This window comes from Odontomachus brunneus, unplaced genomic scaffold, assembly GCF_010583005.1.
Source record: "Odontomachus brunneus isolate Ranch 3 - 2012 unplaced genomic scaffold, Obru_v1 Obru_scaffold_096, whole genome shotgun sequence".
NCBI lineage: Eukaryota > Metazoa > Arthropoda > Insecta > Hymenoptera > Formicidae > Odontomachus > Odontomachus brunneus.
Window position 1 is genome coordinate 1,018,449 of NW_022639546.1, and position 6,196 is coordinate 1,024,644.

Consider the following 6,196-nt stretch of genomic DNA (forward strand, 5'->3'; position numbering starts at 1 on the left):
CGAATCGTACTTTTATGCCGTGATATCCGAGGCTCACTTCCTCTCCTGGTCTGGATTTAACGTGGAAAAAGGCAATCGTCGCCTACCCAGATGGTTTAAACTCGAGGAGCAAGCGCGGAGAGGGAGCATGCAGTGGACAATGAACATGGGGCAAGTCCACCGACAAAGCCTCCAAACGAACATCGCGGCACGCAATCTGCATTACGAATGGAGATTATAATCGTTCGCGCGGCACACGCGATATCACGTACATCTCGCGGCGGAAATCCCAACGTACTGTTTTTCTTAACATTTATATTCGGTGACTTCCGTGCAGCATACTTGGGCATTGCTTGGACATAAATTATTATCGAGAGAAAAGAGCTCGAATCAACTTACTAGAACGGTTTCCCTTGTTTCACAATCAGAAAAGATTGTCTTAAATTTACGAACGAAATTTAAGGGAGATTCACGAATTAAAAAATCCACAAGTTTACGAATAAAGTTATTAACGAGCCAAGATATTTTTCGTTAATAACGGAATCGTTTTACCAAAAAGGGAAGCAATATAATTCATCGATAGGTTGATTCTAGATTTAAAGTTACGAAAATTGCAAATGTTGCAAAATTTTTTAAAGGTATCACGCGTATTTTATATGCAGAAACTTTCGCCATTTGATCTGGGTGTATTCTGACATCCTTGTGCAACGATATATCGTCTTTGCCGCATGTGTCATAAACGTACACGTGACCGTGTGTCATGACGAGAACGTGTGCAAGCAGCGTGAACGCGTGCGACGCCACATGCTGAGGAGAATGGCGTTTGTTTCATCTTCCTGCGTCGATTTGTCGCCGAGATATGGACCACCGAGTTTTTAAAGGTGGCGCCGTTGATTGAAGCGCATCTAATGCATCCTAAACACACGTTCACACTTCAGGACTCAATATATGCGGTGAGCTCCGGCAAAATACGGTGATCAAACAGAAGCTAGGCGCAGGTCACCGCAGCATTTTTCCGAAGCTCGTCGCATATATGGAGTCTTAGCTTTCAGACTTCACACCTCCCGGCGATACGGTCTACCAAAAAGGAACCACGCTCTTTCTTTTGGTCCCTGTCTGACAATCTCGCCGATAACTCCGCGTAGAGAAGTCGCAGCGATATGGGGAAAATTGCATCTTAAAGCTTAAGCTCCCCCATTTCCGATTATGCGATCTCTATATTGCCGATTAATTCAACGGTGCAAATCCAAAGCACCGGTAAATCCAATTTCACAAATTTTCGCGACCAAGTTCTTAAAGGAGGGTATGACTTTTTAGGCGATTTGGGGACCGCTAGGTGAACGAAAATTTCCTATTTTTTTTTTCGTATTTTTTCCCGTAGAATTAAAAAATCGACCTTAAAATTACGCCAAGTAAAGGGAAAAATAGTTATAGACTTTTAATGTTGATTTTCCCTGAAAGTCATGCATTTTCCAACACTGCCATCTTAAATACCTTTGACCTTTTTAGAGGTGCTAAATCTCACATTACATAGGAGACTTATTTTCTCAAAATTTGATAATGATATGAGAATATACTTTAAGCAGCAGAGAAAAAGCAGCAATTGGCCGAAATGGGGCAGCTAATTCCGAGCTCTGCCTTAAATGGAGCGATTTGAGCGGCGAAAGCTACTATATGTTCGAGAAGAGGCTCCTTATATGCTTTCGTTTATTAATGCCCTGTATAATCTTGAAAAAGCTGGACTACAAAATCATTTTTGTACTATTTTGATAGTTAATATTTTTTTAATTGACTACTGCTTTTTGATTTTCAGGGAAAATCAACGTTTAAATGTCTAATTATTTTTCCCTTTACTTAATTATAAGGTCGATTTTAAGATCGATTTTTAAGCGTAATTTTAAGGTCGATTTTTTAATTCTACGAGAAAAAATACGAAGGAAAAAATAGGAAATTTGCGTTCACTTAGCGGTCTCCAAATTAGCGGCCTAAAAGTCATACCCTCTTGTATTTTTGAATATGATCCAATTTTCTCATCTAATTTCTCTATGTGTATATCAAAGTCGATCGACTTCACGTTGGACTGAAGATAAATTGTACGATTCGAGGTGTGACTTTTCAATTCTAATTCGGACGATTTGAAATACTTCACAATTCGCATAAATTGTAGTTTAGGGAAGACAAATTCTTTACGTTGTGACATGAAAATCGATTACAATTGCGTTTTCAGAAGCTGTTCCAGTTTGTGTATTTTACCCATCAAATTCGGATTCTATACGTAAAAGCAATCAAGTTCCCATTAGTCCTCCGGGTAAAACGTGCTAGATTTTCGTCGTTTTAACCGATCTTCGTCTAAAATTTCCCGTGCTGTTTTGCGGAAAGATCCGCCGTCGCGATCAGTCCCTTCGTAGGGTAGGAATGACACCCGACAGATTGCAATATCCGTCTGCTCATAGCTGTGCGCGTGTATTTCTAGAATTTGCGCCGTCGTCGTCGCCGTCGACTCGGCTCGCTCGTGGAATTACCCGCGTCGCATTGCAAATGATTCCAGCTGCCTTCGTTTAGCGACTAGCGGAGGAAACAACTTTTCACATCTTAATGCATAGCGTCCCCTTCGCGACGTATATATTGTCACGACGATGCAGCTCATTTATAATCATAAAGCTGGTAATTCGCGCGTGCTGTATAATTCAGGAATATTTTACTGCCGGCTCGACGAGCGTGCGCTAACTAAATAACCGGCCTGGGTCCGAGCATCGCCACGGATCGCTCTGGTTTGTTTGGTTCAGCATTCTTTCGACTCGCTCGCGTTCTTTTAGTACTGATGATTTTATAATATGTGAAGGATGTTTCCCCAGAGAGACTAAGGTGTGACAAGCTTTGTAACATTTTTAGAGATTTTTAAAAGCATTCAATTTTGAATTACATTATCCTCGTTCAATGATCTTTTTTATCCGTGAAATTTATAAGCAATTAACGATAATGGGAAGTCCTGATGATACGCTATTTCAGATCACGCTCATGAGAGTGCATTCTAAACTTAGCTTTCTTTCCACTTTGCAATGCCTAGGACGTAAAACGGTTCTCTCCGAAAAAAGAGAATGTGTTAAATTCTCTAACACACACACAAAACATACACACACAACACATACACACACACACACACACACATACACAACACGGATTTCGACGAGTCTCTTTCTCTCTCTATCTCTCTCCCTCTCCCACTTTCCGCCTTAATATCCGACAAAACTATCTGCGATACGCTCGCAATAGCGCGCACCTTGATATTCCGCGTGTACCGAGGCGCGCGTATGTATCTCTTCCGAACATTTGTCTCGCGTAACTTCCTGTATAGCTCATAATCCAGGAATATCTCACGCCTATCGTTCCGGACGCGGAAGATAAATACAACGACCGGCTGCTGTGTTCGTTGGGTGCATTACTCTAGTCTTTGTGCAGGTGTTCCTGGAATTTGCATTACCGACCCAACTACCACCACACCGAGCCAGCCGGGTTTCTTCGTTCAACGTCGCGCACTCCCACGCCAACGTGTTGCGCTCAGGTAGAAGGGGCCGCGCGGGAGGGAGGGGGGAGGGCAGGGGGGAGAGGCGCAAGGGGGAAGAGATAATGCGCCGCTTCGATATCGCGCGTTGGATATGACAATAATTAAATGGAAGACCGTGCCCGTTTTAGGCGACGATGACGCGCTGGAAACAGCTGGGGCTCTTTTTCATCCATGTGCCGTGTGTTAAGCGTATCAAGCGTTGCGCGTTTAATCCCGGTTGTACATATTACACAACGAAAAACGCAACGAAGCTTAAAAACAAATTTGATATCACGTCATACCTTGAAAAGTATAAGAGATATTTTGCAACTTGTGCAACTACTATATGTATATGAGCTATCATATAACTGTTATAACAGCGTTGGGCGAGCTTCGGGGACTGCGCTAACCCAGATACAATATGTCATTCTCGTGTCTAACAATGGAAATTTAAAACATCGGTGTCAAACTTTTTATTTAATTGATTTAATACCAAACTTTTTATTTAATTTAAGTCGAAACAGTGGAGAATTACAGATGATTTTTTAGTTTTCAAAATCAATTTGCTGGAAGGCAAAGCCTCGCGTAAAAAATTCTATCCCACATTTTCGACTTATCCCTTCATGTGGAGTTATTACTCTCTGAGTTATACTGCCACAGATACCATTTATGGGGTATCATATATTGTAGAGTATTACATACATATATAGGGTGTCCCAGACTCTTCTCCGCAATTCCTGTGAGAACGTAGGATTGAGGTGAACATAAAAGTCCCATACCGTTTTGCGATATTCGCAATAAATGTCGAGATATTAATTAAAGAAGATCAGTGAGTGATCACGCGCGATATGGTGATGAACTGTAGCGACGCCGTCTGTCATTGTATATACTTATATATTAGATCAAGCTGGATAAAAAATCTTGTACCATTTTGCAAATGACTATATAGATTTTTAGATATTAATTAAAGAAAATGTGTGCATTATCGCGCGCAATCATGTAACCATTTTCTTTTATTACTAACTAAAAATCTATTTGCAAAATGATAAAGAGCTTTTTTGTTCAATTTGACCTAATGTACACAACAAAACTTTCTTTTTTAAGCGTGGTGACTCCATTGTCTGTTGCAAGTTTACATAACATACCTAGATACATGACGTGTGAAATATAAAAAACTTTATAACACTTATTATTATTATGATTATTGCTTGGCAAAAAATCGACCATTCAGGAGAAATGCTTAGTCATTCAGATGTTGTAGTCAATATTTCGACCATTTGTGGAAATTTACTTTTTTATTAAAATATCTGTAAATAAAAATTTAAACTTTGCATAACATATAAACACATCATCACTACAGTTCATCTACCATATCGATTATTCATCAATTTTCTTTAATTAATATCTCGATTATTACTGCAAATATCGCAAAACAGTATAAGACTTTTATGTACATCTCAATCCGTTCTACGTTGCCATAAAAATTGTGGAGGAGAGTCTGGGACACTCTGGGATACATACATACTTATACACCATTAAACTTTGAATAGTAACGTGAAGATCTTTTAGACTCTTGTATTTCACTTTGCGTATCTTTTTTTCAAAGTTTGCGTGTCCAATATACTTTGTCCAATTATATTTTATTTTTTATATTACCTCAATTTTTAACTATTATTTTATCCTGTCTCGTTCAATATATCAACGTAAATTAAAGCAATATATTTTGATAGAAATTTTTAGCAAAGAGAGAAAGCAATGTTTTCCTCTCGCTCGTGTGAATTTATTCCAAAAAGGACGAGCAAATACCTTTTTATCCACTGTAGCTTTGCTGAAAGATGTTTTAAAAATCCATGCAGTTTAGTAGTTATTTATTAATCCGTTACGCTTTTATGTCGAAGTGCATATCGCTCCGACTTGCGATAATCCTATACAGAAGCTGTCGAAAAAGAATCCAAATATACAGGGCGCATATCTTTAAACCGATTCGAAAACAATTATAATAGTTTTTCGCTCATGAGCGATCGCTAAATTGAACGATTTCTCGCGAATAAAACTTTAAAGGTAAGATAAAAGAAGTATTCTTTTGTGTGTGAACTTGAATGAGAAGTTCGTTGTTGTGGTTGCCGACCTGTGATATATAAAAAGATCAGTTATTGAATCAAGCAGAGCTGACGACAACAAGACAAATACGCATCATTTAATAACGACCTTTTTCTCGACTTTACTTTGGAATGCTATTTTTCTGCACGAAAACTGCACGAACCGGAAACTGTCATTTTATTAAGAAAGATTAACTGCTTGAGATAAAAGTTGAATATATTTAATATCGCGTCGTTCCTCGGTACTATTTTAAAGTACGAGATACTAATTAAATAACTCCAGATTTAGTTATGTAGTTCATGCAATTTAGTTTTATACATTGCCAATAATTAATACGCCATGATATCTATCGATTAAGAGAAATTTATTTTCGGGTTCAAGACACAACTGATCAAAGATCAATGATACAAAATTAAAGGAACTATAAAAGGTGACTATAGATTAAATTCTGCTGAATAATCTAATTTAAATTTACCTATCACGCTCATATCGGAATATTGGCGGAATTTTGTCCGAAATTAAGGATCCTCTCTGGCTTACCTCTTTGCGTTTTGCGCGACTCAAAAGTGACGT